The 21,294-nt window shown below is 41.9% G+C and overlaps 1 long non-coding RNA gene across 2 annotated transcripts in view; it reads left to right on the forward strand.

Moving 5' to 3' along the window:
• Nucleotides 1–20,849, forward strand: part of LOC148148815 (uncharacterized) — a 114,714-nt gene extending 93,865 nt beyond the window's left edge. For both annotated transcript variants that reach the window (XR_015758586.1, XR_015758587.1), the window contains exon 3: nucleotides 20,716–20,849. This is a non-coding gene — a long non-coding RNA (uncharacterized LOC148148815). The remainder of the gene's footprint in view (nucleotides 1–20,715) is intronic.
• The last annotated feature ends 445 nt before the right edge of the window (nucleotides 20,850–21,294 follow it).

Raw genomic sequence — 21,294 nt, forward strand, 5'->3', positions numbered from 1 at the left:
ATTCCTGTATATTTAGGAGTTACAAATGGGGATCCTGCAGAATTCCCATCATAGCACACTTGAAAGGAATTGCCCGAGAAAGTGAATTTTGCACTAGACTACTCCTATACCACCTGGAACACCATTTAAATCGAAGATTTTGAATGGCTCTGATGAAATTAAGTTGTTACTCAGGAAAGGTTTAATTTATTAAATCCATAATCATGAGTAACTGTTAAATAGACCCTATAATTAGCTCACATCAGCCCAAATACAATTCTCCCAGACCATTAATGGCTGCTGGGACCTGACCCTATGTTCCCTCAATCAGACTCGACCACCTCTGATCTCAACCATTGGAGCTGACCCAACCTCTCCAGGGTCTGACCACACGACCACACTGCCAGCCTAATCTCAAATATGACCCAAATCCCCAGGCACTAGCTCTGGACTAATTCCTGCTCCTCTCCCCCAGTGCACCTGATGGTAGCCATGATGTGGAGATGCTGGTGCTGGACTGGACCGGACAAAGTTGGAAGTCACATGACACCAGGTTGTAGGCCAACAGGTTTATTTAAAATCACAAGCTTTTACAGCACTGTTCCTTCGTCAGGTGGACTCATTCCTGTCCCATAGCCAGATCCTAACCAAACTGACGCCAAACACTCACTCCTAGTGACACCCTACCTACTTGAACCTAGTGTTTAGGGTGTATGTGTGTATGGTGGCAGACAGTGCCCCATACAAGTTGCATGGTGTTCTTCATTGATATTCTGCATATGGTGATCGGTGTGCTGATGTTGATGAAAGCATTGACATCAAGTTATGAAGGTTGCCACCAGACATGGAGCTCAGAGGTCTCTGCAAAAAAAAAGAATAAAGGGAATGCTGGTGCCAAGGTGCCAGTTGAGTAGTGTGCCAGTTGTAGAGGGAGTAGGATGCTAGATGGGTGGAAGGTAAGGTGCCAGGTGGGTGACGTGTCAGTTAAGTAGGTTGCTAGATGGGGTAGGGAGCCACCTAGCTACAGGAAGGGTGCCAAGTTGGTAAGGTGCAAGGTGCTAAAGATTATAATGGAGTTTTTCAAGTAGGTGGAGTAAGTGGGAGAAATTAGATTTGGTGCGGGTTGGGTATGGTTTGGGTCGATAGGGGAGGTATTTGTGTCTACCAATAAGGCTTTGGATTGGCTTGGATTCAGCAGTAGAGGGGATGGCATCAGAGAATATCAAGTCTGATCCAGTGGTGGGGGGGGGGGGGGGAGCGGGGGTGTGGGGGTGCAGGGTTGAGCTGATGGATGACATGGTATGGGGTATGGGGGTATGTGGGTTGCGTGGGTGCAGTGTTGTGGTGTTGTGTCGGGGAAATATAGTTGAGGGTGTGTGAGATCTGTATGGTATCAGCTGAAATGTTCAACTCTGTATTTAATCATCAAACTTTTCTTGAGTTTCTATTTTAAATAATTTCATTGGAACCCTCCAAAGTTTCCAATTTAAAGGAAAACTTTCGGAGGGTTCTTGGTGAAGTGAAGATGCCCAGTCGAAAATTCAATTTCCTGGACAATTTGTTTTGTGTCTGCTATGGTGGGCTTCTGCAAGATCCACGTATGCAACAAATTCCACAATAACAATTATCAGGCCAACACAAAATCTGGGCTTGTAGCCTTGAAGATACAAAGGCAGATTTAGAAATGTGTTAAAGAATGTGATCTTGAACTTCACTCAGGCATGCATTAATTACAGAAAGCAAGGAAATTACAATAAACAATTTATAATGCAAAACCTTGGTTCAACTTTAACTGGCATATTGTGTCCATTTTGGGACACAATATATTGCAAGGTATATGAATGCTTTAGACAGGGCACAGTAATTATGGTTCTAGAATTGAGGGACTTCAATTATATGGAGCAGCTGGCACAATACTCATTAAAGAAGAGATGGTTGAATAGAGACTTTATAAATACATTTAAAATCATGATGACTTGAGGTTGAGTAAACAGAAAAAATGTTCTCTCCAGCAGAAGCACCAAGAACCAGAAGACACTAGTTTGAGAGGATTGACAAAAGAATCATTTGTAACATGGTATCATACAGAAAAATCTTTTTGCACCCTTATTGGTTAGGATGAGAATAACATTGCCTGAGATAGTAAGTTAGAAGATTTGATTCTGATTTTCAAAAGGCAATTGCCTAATTATCTGACAAGAAAACCACTGCAGATCCTACTTAGAGAGGCAGAGTGTGGGACTACCTGAGCTGATTTTGCAGGGAGGCAGCATAACACAGTAATTCTTTTGTTTTGTAACCATTCAATAATTCTATGGTACAATCTTATCCAGTTTTAGAAGCCAAACCAGGTGTTGATCAAATTACTGAAGAACAACAAATTTACAAAATAAAATGATCAAAATGTAATATTTCCCAGACGTTTTTTGCTGCCTTTCAGTGATCACTTAGCTCTAATGTGTGGTTAATTCCTTTTTGTTTACGGAGACAAGTAGAGAAGTTATCCTTCTGTTTGAATGCATCCCAAAAACAATTGATTTTTCAAAAGCAAAATATCACAGATGTTGGAATTCTGAAAAAAGACACAGAAAATGCTGGAAATAATCAGTAGTTCAAGCACTACCAAGGGAGAGGAAAACAGACTTAACAGCTCAGACCAATGACTTTTTATCAGAACTGATTTTTCCTTTGATGGGGGCGGGGGGAGGGTGCTCATTTGGGTAATTGTTGGAATAACAATGGAGCAGAAGTGTACCATAAAAAAACCTACTGATTTCCCATTCTTGGTACAAGGTGCATCAATATGAAACATTTTTAATACGATCAATAAAGCACAGAATAGTACAGACTTTAAAACTTACAGACATAATGTTGGGTGGACACTGCAGTCTGGTAGACCTTGTGGAAAGATGAAAAAAAGGATTATTTTTTCAGATCTGACGAGTGGTCATTGAGCTGAAATTTTAATTTTCTGTCCACAATTATCTGCTGAATGTTTCTAGTCCTTTCTGAATTTACTTAATATGATCACTGCCTGCAGTTTATTTTCTTATAAACAGGGCATTTTATTTAATGATTTTGTCTTATTAACTTTCCGAAGTAAGAATTTTCTAGGATGGCTGCATTTAATGTTGAAATGGAAGTGGATGGTCATGTATTCTTTTGGAGTATCCCACATCCGTTACTACACCACAAAGCACCCAAACATCATTTACTGTTGATCAAATCTGCAGCATGCAATACTTCAGATCAACAGCACTACTTCTTCCCAAATGCAATTTCTTTTCGCCTAATGGTTGTGCTGCAGTGAAAATGAGTTACTTCACCTTATCATCAGGATGCTCAAGAAAGTGATTTCACAGTAAAGATAACAGACAAGGTGACTATAACAAAGCCAGTGGCTTTTCTGTTCAACTGAAAATGTGGATAGCAACTTTAATCAAGAGTTCATTCAAATGGCTGAGAGTTTGATGTCAGTTGTATCTCATCGGGCTACATTCTCACCGCTGTATCAGGGGGCATGGGTTCAAGGGCTGCTCCTTGGGCACAGTTTTAGGCTGGCATCTCAAGGGATCGGGTCTGGGTGGGGGAATATGTGGATTCGTGATCTGATGGAGATGGAATCCTTCGCAGAAGATATTATACTGAGACCTGTTTGTATGTCCTCTCAGGTAGATGTAACAGATCCAATGGTTTTGTACTGTGACAGGGCAAAAGAGTTCTCCCTTGGCTCATGATCAATATTTCAATCTCAGTAACAAGCTAAGCTCTGACCGCAACAGGTTATTTAATCATTACCACATTGCTCCTTGCGGGAACTTCCTGTTGTGCAATTTTACTCCTGTGTTCTCCACGTTACAGCGATGTCTAAACGTCAAAAGTACTTTATTGAATGTAAAGTGCTTTGGGACATCCTGAGGTTGCAAATGATGCCATTTAAATGCAAATCAGTTATATCTTGAATGTCAGAATAGATCTGCTCAATGGTAAAGGAAAAAAACCCAGTGAAAGTGATAATGCTAGTATGTTCAACCTCTATAAAAGTCTTATTGACATCAGCATCACCTCTAGGCAGCACTACACAGCAATAATTTGGAAGATTTTTCTTTTTTTCCCACAGGCTTGTCACTAAACAGATTGCTTTTTCTCCTCCTTTTTATTATCTTTTTCTTTCTGCTGTGATGAACAGAACACTTTCAAGTTACATGTTGGAATACATGGTAAAATTATCCAAAACATCAAATGTGACTTCTCTAGTTTTGAAACTCGACAAAAAAAATGAGGCTGTGACCTGAGGGGGTGTAGAGATGGAAATGTTAGGAGTTGTAATGAAATCAGCAAAGAGGGAGTGATGGTGGATGGTGGTGGGGGGGTGGGGGGGGGGGGGAGTGCAGATGGGTAGGATGTTGTCTTCAGATTTTCTCCTGGATGTGATTTACTTTTGAAATGTGCATGATTTTGACAGAGCCTTGTCTTCAACGTTTTCACTGTCATATTTGTGTGGTAATGATTCATCATTGCTGTTACCTTCGCGTTTGCCTTGTTCCCTTTAGAATTACATGATAGCATTTAATAAACTGGTAAAGTAACAAAATCTAATTGGCAAGCCAATCATCAGAGAAATTTTAGAATTTATTGTAAGTACTGATAATTAGACTTGAATGCTCAATGAAAGCTTGAAATTCAAGTGCTCTGAATCTAACCTTTGAACGTAACCTTGCTGATCCTGTGGAATCCAAAGAATAAGTGATATTTTCAATCATTAAGTCACCAGAGAAAGGGGAAACATGCACATTAAACTATCACATAAAATGGATATGAATTATTATACACAATAATTTTCTTCCTACATAGCTGTTGAAAAGCAATAGATACTTTGCATGATGAACAAAATGGTGTTCATATAGACCAATATTTTCATTATCTTTTACTTTTTGCCTAAAAGCTAAGCACTTTTTTCTACCAAAATAAATCTAAATTAAATATGTCAAGTCTAGTGGGATTTCCTACCTTGAATTTACTCCCAATCACTGACTACTGTTAAAATCAATTCACTATATATTCATACGCACTGACTAGACATAGCAAAATAGGCCCCCTCATTATAGTAGAACAATTGTAACAGTTAAAGCTATTAACTATTAAAACTATGAATAAACCTGGAAACCCGATAAATTTTAAACAGCCAATTTTACTTTCATCAGTCCTTCATTTTAAGATAATTCTGCTCAATTGACCAAAAGGTCCAACCTGCTCAACAATAACGATATAAGAAAAATATCCCTATCCAAAGCTCCAAACATACCTTCTAAGTGAAGCAGTGATTAATCTGTATTTCACTCAATCTAGTCTTCTGTATTTGCTGCTGATAGTGTGGCCTCCTGTATCTTAGGGAGATGAAATGTAGACGAGGTGACTGCATTCTGTCAGCAAAAATGATCCTGAACTTGCAGTTGCCTATGACACCAACACACCACTGTATTCCCATGCTAACATCTCTGTCTCAAGTCTGCTGCAAAGCTCCAATGCCGTTCAGTATAAGCTGGATGAACAGCATCTTATTTTCTGCTTATAAATCCTGCAACCATTGGGTCTCAATATTGAGTTCAATAAGTTTACAGCCTGAACCCCTTGTTTTTATTCAGCTTCACATGTAACATGAACTGCTTTTAGCACAGCCAACTCGAAACCAATTTCACGTACTTATGGTCCCCATTATTGACTTCTCTTTTTCCCCCCTGACTTACTAATCTGCTTCCTTTTATCTGCCTAACTTTCTTGCTCGCTCACTGAGCTTCCACTTTAGCTATCTGCTCACTCCCTGTACCCCCATCCCTTATCAGTAGCACAAATACCAGCTTTTCTGAGCTACTAACAGTTCTGAAGAAGGGTCAGTGGATTCAAAACATTAACTCTGCTTTCTTGCTATTGATGCTACCAGATATGCAACAATTTCTCCAGCAATGTCTGTTTTTGTTTAATAACTATCTAAATGCATATTGTACCTTTGCTTGCATGTTTTTATCCCAATCAAGTCAAATGCACTGTTTCTTAATCTTTTGTGCAAAGAATATTCTAGAAGGTTCAACTCCCATTAAAATATCAGGATCAGTCATCAGCAAACGGCATAGCAAGAATGAATGAACTGTCCTTGAGTACAATGCCTGGTAAAATACAGAAAATATGAAAATGGACTAAATAGGAAGAGTGTGATGTGTAGAACCTAGATGCAAGAATCCATTATGGCAAAGTGAAGTTCTTTTTATTGTTTAAGGTAGACATGCAGGAGGCTAGAAGAACACAGTAAGTCATACAGCATCAGGAGGTGGAGAAGTCAATATTTCAGGTGTGAAGATTCTTCAGGACTGGAGGTGGATGTCCCTGACTTTTTATTCTTCAGACAGCCTCTATTCTTCATTTCATCTCTTTTTATTACTTATAAAGCATTCCTTATTTACCTATGATTTATAATCAATGATACCCATATGCATGTATAGAAATAACTTTCCACTCCTCTCTAAATTGAAATTAATCAGAACTGAGGCATTTTTCTTCAAATTTGAGAGTAGCTGATATTTGGTTTGTGAAATGGATGTCTGCGATTTCTCAGTATTGCTGTAATTTAGACCCAAAATTGCCTCAATCATAGGTGTTTGAGATAAATTTTAGAATTTGGAGCACACTACTAATAGCAAAGGAAGATAGAGTGAAGGTGAAATGTCAAGGGTATTGGCCAATTAAAGACAATGTCACAAGGGGATCAAAGTAATGGAAAGTGGAAAGAAAAGAGTAAAATTGTGCAAAACTTTGAAGGGAATCAATAATTTTCATGTTTTTACAAAGGCAAGCAAGTTTTTTTTCTCAAATGGAAATACATTGCATAAATTGGCTGGAAGTGTCTCTTACTCAGTCCTGCCTCAGAGAGCTGCCAGCCAGTCTGATTGACAGGTAGCTCTGCAGTCCCAGTATAACCAGGAGCAGTGGCCATTTCTACAAACAGTTTCACCAGTGGGTTCTTGCACCACCAGTGAAAGACCTTTCACGAAAGGTGAACAGGGGGAAGAGCTGGGAGAATTGATTGGAAATCAGTTCGGGGAAGTCTATAAGGAGTGGTGGTGGAGGGTGGGTCTAGTGCGGGAGTGCAGGAAGTGGATCTTGGTGGGTATCTAAAAAGTGCCAATGGTCTTTCTCACCTGATGTAAAAGTGAACTGACCTGTTGGACTGTGACCTCTGAACTCCTCCAAGTGACTGCAAACTTGTGGGCAGGAAGAGATTTTCAGGTTGCCAACAATTTATCATTTAAGGTTTGTGCCTGCTTCCCTGCTTCTTGTAACATTGCACACAAATTAGGGTGGTATAAAGTTAAAAATCACACAACACCAGGTTATAGTCCAACAGGTTTAATTGGAAGCACGAGCTTTTGAAGTGCCGCTCCTTCATCAGGTGGTTGTGGAGGACACAATTGTAAGACACAGAATTTATAGCAAATGTTTACAGTGTGAGGTAACTGAAATTATACATTGAAAAATACCTTGATTGTTTGTTGAGTCTTTCATCTGTTTGAATACCATGATAGGTTCACTTCTTCCATGTGTAAATCACAAAACCTTTTTTAGAAAAAGTTACATTCTCAGGTTAGCTGTAACAATTGGTGTTAGCCAGACAATAAGTTGAAGGTGTTAGCTCCCTGTGTTCTCTGTCTGTGCCATAACGTTTAGACTGATTCTAATCTAAAAATTGAGATAACAGCGTTTTATATAAATTCATGCAGTTTTTGAGCAAAGTACAATGTAACTCTGCAAGAACAAATTCACCCCACAAATGTATATGTATATGTGTGCATGTGGGTCTTTGTGTGTGTGTGTGTCTGGGGTTGTGAGTGTGAGAGTGTTTATGTGTGTAAGTGTAGAGTGTCTAAGTCTGTGAGGGAGTGCATGTGTGGGATTGTGTGTCTCTGTAGGAGTATGTGTGTGCGTGTCTGTCTTTCTGTCTGCCTGTCTGGGGCAGGGGGTTGTGAGTGTGAGAGAGAGTGTATATGTGTGTGTATGTGAGTGTAGTGCATGTGTGAGGGGGTGCATGTGTGAGTGTGGGAGTGTGTGTGTCTGTGGGAGTGTCTGTGTGGGGGGTTGTGAGTGTCTGTGAGAGAGAGTAAATGTGTGTGCGTGAGTGTAGTGTGGTCTGTCTGTGAGAGGATGCATGTGGGAGTGTGTGCCTGTAAGGGTGTGTGTGAGTGTCTGTGTGCATGTCTGTGTATAGGTGTGTGTGTGTGTGTATAGTGCAGTGGTGATCACCTGTAATGTGACATGAACCCAAGGTCCCTGTTGAGGCCCTCCCTATGGGTACCGAACTTAGCTATCAGCCTCTGCTCAGCCACTTTTCGCTGCTGCCTGTCCCGAAGTCCGCCTTGGAGGATGGTCACCCGAAAGTCCGAGGTTGAATGTTCTGAACCACTGAAGTGTTCCCCAACTGGGAGGGAACACTCCTGTCTTTTGATTGCTATGCGATGCCCATTCGTCCATTGCTGCAGCCTTTGCTCAGTTTCCCCAATGTACCATGCCTCAGGGCATCCCTGCCTGCAACGTATAAGATAGACAATGTTGGCTGAGTCACATGAGTACCTGCCATGTACATGGTGGGGGGTGTCCCCATGTATAATGGTGGTATCCATGTCCACACTCTGACACATCTTGCAGCGTCAAACGTGACAGGGTTGTATGGAGTTGTCCTGAAAGCCGAGCAGCTTTGAGGTTTGAGGTTTGGCGGTTGTTTATAGGCAAGCAGTGGAGGTGTGGGGAAGGTCTTGGCGAGATGCTCATCCTCATTGATAATGTGCTGCAGGTCACAAAGAACATGGCGTAGTTTTTCAGCCCCTGGGAAGTTCTGGACAATGAAGGGTATCCTGTCAGTTGCAACACGTGTCTGTCTCATGAAGAAGTTCCTTGCTGTGGCACGTCAGAACTGGCGGTCGATGAGTTGAGCATCGTACCCTGTTCTTATGAGGGTATCCCTGAGTACTTCCAGGTGCCCGTCAAGTACCTTCTCATCTGAACAGATCTGGTGTACGTGTAGGGCCTTTCCATACGGGATGGCTGTTTTAATATGTTTTGGGTGGAAGCTGGAGAAGTGTAGCATTGTGAGCTTGTCTGTGGGTTTGCGGTAGAGTGTGATGCTGAGGTGTCCATCCTTGATGGCGATGCATGTGTCCAAGAATGAGACAGATAGTCGAGAGTAGTTCATGGTGAGTTTGATAGTGGGATGAAACTTGTTGATATCACTGTGTAGTTTTATCAGTGACTCCTCGCCATGGGTCCAGAGGAAGAAAATGTCATCAATGTACCTGGTGTATAATGTTGGTTGGTAGGGTGGTATCGGTAGTGCAATGTCCACTAGGAATTTTCAGGGCTTTCTGGCTGGTGACCAAATGCTTGATACACCAATTGCTGAGTATTCATTTTTCAACAGTGTTGCTCTGTAACTAAACTTTGTGGGCGGCACGGTGGTACAGTGGTTAGCACTGCTGCCTCACAGCGCCAGAGACCTGGGTTCAATTCCCGACTCAGGCGACTGACTGTGTGGAGTTTGCACATTCTCCCCGTGTCTGCGTGGATTTCCTCCAGGTGCTCCAGTTTCCTCCCACAGTCCAAAGATGTGCAGGTCAGGTGAATTGGCCATGCTAAATTGCCCGTAGTGTTAGGTTAAAGGGGTAAATGTAGGGGTATGGGTGGGTTGTGCTTTGGCGGGTCGGTGTGGACTTGTTGGGCCGAAGGGCCTGTTTCCACACTGTAAGTAATCTAATCTAATCTAATGTGCAATCTGGATTCTTATGTATTCATGACTTCACAATCTTTTCTCCTCTCTATTCGAGTGAGGATGAAGTGCAGAACTTAGCACATTGTTTCTGCCTGCTTTAACATGGACTTCTTGAAATTGTTGTTCTTGAATTGGCATCAATTGCCAGATACTAATTCTTGAAGGAACTGGTGCATTGCATTGATATTTTATATTGCTGGGATGACTGAGTCTACAGTGGTTGAATAAGATCTTCCCACTTAAATCCACCTTGAATACTAGTTGGCTGGGACTAAATTAGTTTTTCCTTTAGAACTTGAAGACTCTATTACTAAATTTTCTAAAATGTCTTCTGTAAATTTTGAACAAGTGATTGACTTTTTAAGGCACTAGTTTGTGTATGGCATACGCTTGATATGATGAAATGTTAATTCAGTATGCCTTTGCCCACTTTACTGACTACTGTACTCTTATCTTGTCCTTCCTAATACCAAGATGCCCCCTACAGAGTTACTTTAGGATTTCTCTTTTGCACTGACTTAGGTGTAACCATTCTATGCTCATACACAAAGAAATCTTCCACTACTATCAAGTGTTTGTGTCTGTTTGTGGTATATTTGCAGCACTTAGTCTACTGGAATATACATCCACTCTTCTACAGACATATTTGTTTGACTTTTATACACGCATCGGATTTTGAGCGACACAAAATTATCTGAATGTTCTTTAGTTGCTGATAATGTGTTAGTTCTTTTCAAATCATAAGACTCAATATCATTTACAAAAAAAAGAACCACTTTCTTACTGGTTGATCCACTGCAGCTAGTGAGACAGTGCATTAATCGTTACTTGTGCTTTACCTGGAACATACAGAATCCATTGTCGCATTTCATCAGTCGCAGCCTGAATCTTTGTTTGTGTAGAGACATTTTTGACATTTATTTTGGCTGATGCAGGAAAAATGTTGTCGATGACCAGGACATCCAGAACCAGGAGTCAAATTGCAAAGGTACTGGATAGACCTGAAGGACTGAGATAAGGGGAAATTTCTCCACCCAGAGAGTGCTGAGTCTGTGGAATTGTCTGCCACAGAAAAGCAGTTGTCGACAAAACATTGACTGTTTTGAAAATGTCATCGAATATAATTCTTAGTGCGAAAGGGGTCGAAGGATATGGGGAGAAGGTACTGACTTAGATGATTAGCCATGATCATACTGAATGGTGGAGCAGGCTTGAAGGGCCAAATAGTTGAGAGTTTGAGTTCAGAGTTGAGAATGTGTTGCTGGAAAAGTATAGTAGGTCAGGCAGCATCCGAGGAGCAGAAAAATCGATGTTTCGAGCTGGAACAATTCATCAGGAAAGGCTGATGAAGGGCTCTGGCCTGAAACATCGATTCTCCTTCTCCTCGGATGCTGCCTAACCTGCTATACTTTTCCAGCAACACATTCTCAACTCTGATCTCCAGCATCTGCAGACCTCACTGCCCTCTCGAAGGGCCTAATAACCTTCTCCTGCTTCTATGTTCTACATTTCTGTGTTTTCAATAATGTTATCAAAGGCTTGCAGTCCATCTTAACCTGGAAAATCAATCCCCTGAGATAATCAGTGGAGATTTCACATCCACATCCAACTGTTAATGCTTCTCTCTTTACAATTAGATTCCTCCATTTGGTCTCCATCAAAGGTCCTGACATAAAATAGAACAGTTTTCATAGTCTGTTAGTATGTACTTGAATAAGAATTTTTAAAACATTCTGTGGACCAAGTATCTATAGAAACCCTACAAAGTGGAAGAAGGCTATTTAGCCCATTGAATCTACACCAACTCGCCAAAAAACATCCTACCTACAACTCCACCCCACCCCATCCATCCATCCATCCATCCATCCCTGTAATCCTGCATTTCCTATGGCTATTTCACCTAGTCTGCACATCCCTGGACACTGTGGGTAGTTTAGCATTGCCAATCCACCCAACCTGCACATCTTAAGACTGTGGGAGCAAACCAGAGCACCCAAAGGAAACCTCATACAGACAATCACTGGAGGCTCGATCCCTGGTGCCGTGAGACAACAGTGTTTACCACTGAGCTACTGCCCCACCCCAGATTACCTATGGATACTGTCATGAATAATCTGGAGCATAATGTAATTAAATGTTGAAAATATTCTCTTTAATTCTTACAAAAGCTGCAATCTGTTCTTGCCTTGAATATCATTGCTGGTCTTCATGAAAAAAAAACTTCTTATGGGTTGAATAAGACTGGTTAAATTGGGAATTAACTGTCTCCTTGATCTACCATGTCAAAAAAAGTACTGTCCATCATTGATTCACTTTTGTGTAGAAACTCACAAATGGATCTTTTCCTTCTCAGGTACAATTGAATAATGTGATTAAAAGGAAAATGAATGCAGGTCCTCAAAACGTAATCATCATTCCAGAGAATTAGTATTTATCATTTAATGCATTCTGCAGTGCCTATATTACGTCACTGATCCTTGAAGATGAGTTCCTTGTTTGCTTTACCATGCACTGGGATAAAATCCACATGTCAGATGGCTCCCTATTCCTTTTGCAGAATTTTAATTATTGCCCTTAGGAAAATCTCTGGTGAAGAAGAAATCCCAATTTGAAGCATTATTGCCCGCATGAAGAAATAAATGTATTTTTATCAAATGAGAACAGACAAATTAACATGGATTTCCATTTGTACACTTTAGTTCAAGCAAATGAGATTCTCACACACAAACGTAGTTCTCCAATTGTCTTGGGAACAAGCCCTGTTCCCAACCCTGACCACCTTCTGTCAGTTCTTTAAGTGACAGTATGAATCCAGTTTCATTCATGCTGTTTAATGGAGATTTTACTTTTCCAGTTACAAGGTGAGGAATTTTCCTGGGAATATACAAGTAGGTGGGGTTAGTGTCTTCTCACAGAGTCATTCTATATTCCTGATTCAGTTTTCCTGAGCTGTTGAACAGCTTTGGAAACTTGTGCTGAAATTCCCACCATCTTCAATCTGATATATTTTATCTACACTCTCTGAGAGAGTTAGGCGAATGAAGACATTTTGCCGAACAATAAGGAATTCTGATTCCTCAGTTTCATCATCACCGATCATAGATGAGGATGACTCACTTCCATTCTCAGGGTGAATTCACCAATGGCTGTACAGCATGATAGGGCTACCGCAGATTCTGTTACACTTGGGGCAGGTGGTGGCCATGGGAAGAGGGGTGGGGGTGGGGCATTGATGTGACAGAACAGTCCTTTCCCTATTTTTGCCTGGCTTCCATTTTTTTCCCCAACAGCAAGTCTGGAGATGCTTGATGCCTTCCTGAATGCACCTCCTCCACTTTGGATGGTCTTGGGCCAGTGATTCCCATGTATCTTTGGGAATGGTGCACTTCACCAGTGAGGCCTCGAGGCTATCACTAAAGCGCTTTTTCTGTCCATCTGGGGCTCGCCAGCTGTTATGGAGCTGGGAGGACAGCGGCTGCTTAGGGAGTCTTGTGTCAGTCATGCAGACAATGCATTTCGCAGTATATACAATATTTTACTGACATTTAATCTTCTGTGACTAAGCTTTATGTACCTGAAGGCTTTTCCTCATGGGCCTTGGTATTATATGAACTGAATTGACTCTCCCAGACTTCAATCATGATAAGCTGTCTGCCAGTATTCAAACAGCAGCTCCTGTGTCAAGTTTAAACTCTGTTTAAATCTTTGTACCTTTCATTTGATTGTCCAGAATCTGTTTTAACTCTGCTTGATCCCCCTCAAAAATGTTGTCTTTGTGTCTTGTTCTGTGCCTTTAACTTCTTGAATGTTTGACTTGTTGAATGATTTCTATTTCTCCACAAATTATCCCTCTGCAGGACCTTTTGAGTTGATGAAGTTGTTGTTAACTTAAAGAATTTTCCGAAGTGTTCCAATTGGTCACACTTAAAATGATACGATTATCCTTCTGAATATTTGTTGCTTTATGATTCTGATCGAAGCCAGATCATTGCACAGTTGACGATCGTACTTCCTGCTTTTATTGGTGTAATGGCAGGCTTTTGGGAGGTGACAATGCCACCTGGGGGCCTACCTATCCTATTGCATCAGAGGAACCCCTATGTTCCCTTGCATACTGACCACTTCTGGACCCTGATGTCTATCTGTTATGAATTGGATTGTCTGGTCAAAAGTTAAAGCCTCCTCTTGTTAAAGAAAGTCTGATTCTATTCTCATCCCTTACACTGACATTTACCATAAGACCATAAGACAGACCATAAGACATAGGAGCGGAAGTAAGGCCATTTGGCCCATCGAGTCCACTCCACCATTCAATCATGGCTGATGGGCATTTCAACTCCACTTACCCGCATTCTCCCCGTAGCCCTTAATTCCTTGTGACATCAAGAATTTATCAATTTCTGCCTTGAAGACATTTAGCGTCCCAGCCTCCACTGCTCTCTGTGGCAATGAATTCCACAGGCCCACCACTCTCTGGCTGAAGAAATGTCTCCGCATTTCTGTTCTGAATTTACCCCCTCTAATTCTAAGGCTGTGTCCACAGGTCCTAGTCTCCTCGCCTAACGGAAACAATTTCCTAGGGCCACTCTCTCCAAGCCATGTATTATGTTGTAAGTTTCTATTAGATCTCCCCTTAATCTTCTAAACTCCAATGAATACAATCCCAGGATCCTCAACCATTCCTCGTATGTTAGACCTACCATTCCAGGGATCATCCGTGTGAATCTCCGCTGGACATGCCTTGAAGACATTTAGCGTCCCAGCCTCCACTGCTCTCTGTGGCAATGAATTCCACAGGCCCACCATTCTCTGGCTGGACATGCCAGTATGTCCTTCCTGAGGTGTGGGGACTAAAACTGGACACAGTACTCCAAATGGGGCCTAACCAGAGCTTTATAAAGTCTTAGTAGCACAACAGTGCTTTTATATTCCAACCCTCTTGAGATAATTGACAACATTGTATTCGCTTTCTTAATCACGGACTCAACCTGCATGTTTACCGTTAGGGAATCCTCAACTAGCACTCCCAGATCCCTCTGTACTTTGGCTTTACGAATTTTCTCACCGTTTAGAAAGTAGTCCATGCTTGTATTCTTTTTTCCAAAGTGCAAGACCTCGCATTTGCTCACATCGAATTCCATCAGCCATTTCCTGGACCACTCTCCCAAACTGTCTAGATCCTTCTGCAGCCTCCCCACTTCCTCAGTACTACCTGCCTGTCCACCTAACTTTGTATCATCGGCAAACTTCGCTAGAATGCCCCCAATCCCTTCATCCAGATCATTAATATATAACGTGAACAGCTGGGGCCCCAACACTGAACCCTGCGGGACACCGCTTGTCACCGGCTACCATTCCGAAAAAGAACCTTTTATCCCAACTCTCTGCCTTCTGTCAGACAGCCAATCCTCAATCCATTACATGTAGCTCACCTCGAACATCATGGGCCCTCACCTTGCTCAGCAGCCTCCCATGTGGCACCTTATCAAAGGGCTTTTGGAAGTCTAGGTAGATAACATCCACTGGGTTTCCCTGGTCTAACCTACTTGTCACCTCTTCAAAGAACTCCAACAGGTTTGTCAGGCATGACCTCCCCTTACTAAATCTATGTTGACTTGTTCTAATCCGACCCTGCTCTTCGAAGAATTTAGAAACCTCATCCTTAATGATGGATTCTAGAATTTTACCAACAACCGAGGTTAGGCTAATTGGCCTATAATTTTCCATCTTTTGCCTTGATCCTTTCTTGAACAAGGGGGTTACAACAGCGATCTTCCAATCATCCGGGACTTTCCCTGACTCCAGTGACTTTTGAAAGATCTCAACCAACACCTCCGCTGTTTCCTCAGCCACCTCCCTCAGAACTCTAGGATGTAGCCCATCAGGGCCAGGAGATTTATCAATTTTAAGACCTTTCAGCTTTTCTAGCACTTTCTCTTTTGTAATGGCAACCATACTCAACTCAGCCCCCTGACTCCCTTTAATTGTTGGGATATTACTCATGTCTTCCACTGTGAAGACTAATGCAAAGTACTTATTAAGTTCTCCTGCTATTTCCTTATCTCCCATCACTAGGCTTCCAGCATCAGTTTGAAGTGGCCCAATGTCTACTCTTGCCTGTCGTTTGTCTCTTATGTATTGAAAGAAACTTTTACTATCATTTTTAATATTACTGGCTAGCCTACCTTCATATTTGATCCTCTCCTTCCTTATTTCTCTCTTTGTTATCCTCTGTTTGTTTTTGTAGCCTTCCCAATCTTCTGATTTCCCAGTGCTCTTGGCCACTTTATAGGATCTCTCTTTTTCTTTGATAGATTTCCTGACTTCCTTTGTCAGCCATGGCTGTCTAATCCCTCCCCGGATAATCTTTTTCTTCTTGGGGATGAACCTCTGTACAGTGTCCTCAATTTTACCCACAAACTCCTGCCACTTTTGCTCTACTGTCTTCCCCACTAGGCTCTGCTTCCAGTCTATTTTCGTCAGTTCCTCTCTTATGCCATCACAATTACCTTTATTTAACTGTAACACCATTACATCCGATTTTGCCTTCTCTCTTTCAAACTGCAGACTGAACTCTACCATATTATGATATACAGTAATATACAGTCTCTAATGAATTTATCCTTCAAAGTCCCAGAGCTGCAACAACTTGCAAGATGTTATAAATCCATTTAAAAAGGTTCGATTGATTCTCCCAAATGCTTAGATTGCTGGTTCTATCGCTAAAGTTCTTTTGGAGTTAAAATATCTATCAAATGTTTTAATCAATATATCCTATGTAGTTTCTTCCTCAATTTGTCTCATTTGATCATTTTCAGCTATTGGATCTGCTTTATATAAAACATGTTGATGTGATTGTGCAACTCCTCCATGCGTCCATCTAAAGCACTCTTATAGCACTGTGACTGCCACTTCCTGAGTACCAGCTTCCCATCTGTTGTGGGCCTCCTGTGTTATCAAATACTTGAAGTCATATCAAGATCTATATTGAAAGTGCCAACCCTATGGACTATCATGTCTGCTTGAACTCGGGGAGTACTTGGGTTTTCCCTTCCTATTGTCTAACTATTTCAATTCTATGTTTTCTCTCTGCAGTGTATTGCTACCCCTCCAACCGTAACAAGGACAGAACCCCGCCCCCCCCCCCCCCCCCCCCCCGTGCTCACCTTCCACCCTACCAACCTTCACATAAACCACATTTCCGCGACATTTCTGCCACCTCCAAACGGACCCCACCACCAGGGATATATTTCCCTCCCCACCCATTTCCTCTTTCCGCAAAGACCGTTTCCTCCGAGACTACCGGGTCAGGTCCATGTCCCCCCCACTAACCCACCCTCCCTTCCTGGCACCTTCCCCTGCCACCGCAGGAATTGCAAAACCTGTGCCCACATCTCCTCCCTCACCTCCATCAAAGTTTCACCTGCACATCCACCAATATCATTTATTGTATCCGTTGCTCCCAATGCGGCCTCCTCTACATTGGGGAGACTGGACATCTCTTAGTAGAGTGCTTTAGGGAACATCTCTGGGACACCCGCACCAATCAACCCCACCGCCCTGTGGCCCAACATTTCAACTCCCCTTCCCACTCTGCTGAGGATATGCAGGTCCTGGGCCTCCTCCACCGCCGCTCCCTCACCACCCGATGCCTGGAGGAAGAACACTTCATCTTCTGCCTCGGAACACTTCAACCCCATGGCATCAATGTGGGTTTCACATTTCCCCCTCCCCCACCTCATCTCAGCTCTAACCTTCCAGCTCAGCACCATCCTCATTACCTGTCCTACCTGCCTATCTTGCTTTCCATCTATCCACTCCACCCCCCTCTCTGACCTATCACCTCCATCCCCACCCCCATTCACCTATCGTACTCTATGCTACTTTCTCCCCACCCCAACCCACTCTCATTTATCTCTCCACTCTGCAGGCACCCTGCCTCTATTCCTAATGAAGGGCTTTTGTCTGAAAATTCAATTTTCCTCCTCCTCGGATGCTGCCTGACCTGCTGTGTTTTTCCAGCACCACTCTAATCTAGACTATTGCTAATTTATGGCTAGGCCTCAAAGTCTTCTTGGGTTTTTTCCCTGCCCCTTGGAGTCTTTCCACACTATAGCCCTGTGGTAAAAGTTTTTAAAGTTCTTTTCTCTGCTTTTGGATTCATCTCTTTTCCAACTTCTTCCCTCAAAGTCTTCCAAGCTCTTGGCCCACCTTTGGCATTTTTCCTTTTCAACTATGCTCCTTCTTTTAACTTGTTTTGTATTTCTTTTAACTTCAGATTCTGGCTTAGGAGGTTTTTTTCCTGAGCTACAATGCTTTTATCATGTACTCTTATCAAGATAGCTACCTGCAGATTCAGACACTGCTCTGGAGTATCTCAGTCTGTGGTCTTTTGTACATTGATCCTGAAACTACCTGGTCCTTACCTCTAAGTAAGGTTCTTCAACTCTTTGTGTGCTATCCTTTATTTACATCTATACATAGTGCAACTTTTATCTCTTCACGTGCTCATCCTGGACGGGTCTTTTTTCTCGCATTGGTATTAGAATCAGTTACATCATCATGATTTATTTGAGTGTCATCATACCACACAGGAGGTCACTTCGTGCCTGTAAAATGTGCGGTATTGCAGAATTTCTCAACTGTAAGCTGTAGGGCTATGGTCAGATATTCCTAATATAAACTGTGTGGCCTTGTACACACAGCAAGCAAAGGTCCTCACTGAGGATCTAAGGTGAAAATACAGCTGTCTAGCATATGTGTTTGGATTCTCCTCTGCTTAAAGCTGTAAATAAGCAATGTTGCCCACGTGACTATATATGAGGACACACAGTGAAATATCCTTGGGGAAACAAGCAGTAGTAGCAGATAGCCTGCAGCACTACACTACTATCTGTTCTTTTGTGACAAAAATGAAAAGCAGTGGAACAACATTGTTGAAAAATAGATGGAAGAATACGCAGTAGATATTAACAATAGATTCAAAAGGAACTATCACATTGATGCAGACAACATTTACTTAAATGATCATTTTAAAGTGGTGGTGCCTATTTGAAATCCTGCTTAGGTTCCCTCACTGCCAGTTCAGCATTCAACAGAATCAACCTAGGCTTCCTAGTGATAGGGAGCACACGCTGATGATTTTCATCCTAAAATAGAAGCGCGGGATCTGGACCCCAATTTCTGGATTAAAATTATGAGACATTTTAGTTGATCAAAATTCGGTGCTTTAAAAATGGTGTCAGCTACTGCAATGGGCAAGTAAGGTTACCAATGACATTTTGAGGCCATTAATGTCTCTCTAATTCCAGGCACTGCAAATTAGAATTAATTCCAACATTCAGCTTCTGGAACATGTAGGTCATCAAAGTGCTTCAAACTCTAAGTAGGCCTTCATCCGTGCAATGTGGAGCCGGAGTAGGGACAAATTTGACAGACATTGTAAATTATGCTGTTCCTTCCAGAATTTTGATCATATAATTGAACAAAAGAACAAAAGAGAAGTACAGGAACAGGCCCTTCAGCCTTCCAAGCCTGCGGCGATCATCATGCCCTAACGTAACTACAAAACAAACCTGCTGCCCTTATTCTATTCCCTCCCTATTCATGTACCCATCCAGATGCCTCTTAAATGTCGCCAACATGCCTGCTTCTCCCACCTCTTCTGGCAGTGCGGTCCAGACTCCTACCAGTCTCTGCGAGAAAAACGTCCCTTGCCCATCTCCCTTAAATTTTCACCCTCTCACCTTGAACCTGTGTCCCTTTGTAATTGAAACATCAACCCTAGGAAAATGTCTTTGACTATCCACCCAAACTATGCCTCTCACAATTTTGTTGACCTCTACCAGGTCTCCTCTCAGCAGCCATCTTTCCAGTGAAGACAATCCTAGTCTTTTTAACCATTCCTCATAACCAATGTCCTCGAGACCAGGCAACATCCTGGTGAACCTTCTCTTCCACATTCTTCTGGTAGCTACCAAAACTCCACACAATACTCCAAATGTGACCTTACAAGGGTTTTATATAGTTGCAATATTGTTTGCCAACTCTTGTACTCCATGCCCCAGTCGATGAAGGCAAGCAGGTCATCTGCCTTTTTAATCACCTTGGCCACCTGTGTTGCCACTTTAAGGAAACCATGGGCCTGCACACCCAGATCTATCAGTATATTAATGTTCTTAAGGGTTCTACTACTTATAATATAATTCACACTGAAAATTGATCCTCCAAAATGCATCACCTTGCATTTGTTTGGATTAAAAGCCATCTGCCATTTCTGTGCCCAAGTCACTAATCTTTCTATATCCTGTTGTATCCTTTCACAATCATTGGCACTATCAGCAACTTAACCAATCTTTACTAATCAAACTGCTCATATTTTCCTCCACATCATTTATATATACTACAAACAACAGAGACACCTAAGACTGATCCCTGTGGAGCATCACTAGTTCCCGGTCTCCATATTGAAAAACACCTGTCCACTGTTACCCTCTGTCTTGTATGACCAAGCCAGTTTTGTATCCATCTAGCCAACCCACCCTAAATCCCATCTGATTTTAGGACTTTTGAATTTATGGACTCTATAATTGCTCTGCAATTTTCAATTTGTGGGACGGAATTGACCAGAAATTGGCCAAGTACCAATTTTGGTAAGATCCAAGAAGGATTTCTCTCTTCAAGGCCTAGTAAGTTTTCTCATGCAGTATTCCAAACTTGCACAAACTATGGCTCTTTGCTCATTCTATTCTCCCTCGCACTGAAGGTGAGAGTACTTGTCATCACCAGGACATCACGGGATCCCTGGCACCATTGCCATATTTAAAGCTGTGCTGCTTGCCATTATTGACACTGACAATGTACTCTTGACATGCTTGAATTTCTACCCCTTATTCACAAGGCATTCTCTCTTTCATCTCCTGCAGATACAAATGGCATCTGTACAGTCTTGGCAGCAGAGGGGCAAACTCCACAGCGCATCTCCTTCTCCACCTCTGAGGAACAAGTCTCATAATCCCTCAGAGATGCATCAGCAAAGGAAAAGTCTTCACAACCTAAATACAAAGAGAATGACAACAAATTAAAATTCTGATTCACATCTTCGGCATTCTGTCTTTGCTTTGGCATACTGGCTGAATGTATTGGTTTGTCAAAACTGAAACACTTTCAGCTCCCGTGAAGAGCTGCACAGCTGAATCATTCTACTGGAATGATGAAAGAACTATTCAACACTTCATCCAGAAGTGAAACGCTACATGTAAAGAAGAACAAAGATCTTTTTTCAAAGACTGCTTGGAAATGAATCAATGATAATTTCCTTCCTAGTCCTAGGGTAAAACACAGCTTTTCTGTCAGTGACAGTTCTACTGCCACATTTTCTTCAGATTCATGTTATTCTTCTGCAGACTCCAGTAGAAAGTAGCACTTTACCATCAACAGTGGAAAAAACTTGCAGATTCAGGTAGTAAGATCCATAGAAAGTTTCACCATAATATTCGGAGCCT

This window comes from Chiloscyllium plagiosum, unplaced genomic scaffold, assembly GCF_037043375.1.
Source record: "Chiloscyllium plagiosum isolate Xiang-an unplaced genomic scaffold, Cpla_swu_hap1 HiC_scaffold_11, whole genome shotgun sequence".
Lineage (NCBI taxonomy): Eukaryota > Metazoa > Chordata > Chondrichthyes > Orectolobiformes > Hemiscylliidae > Chiloscyllium > Chiloscyllium plagiosum.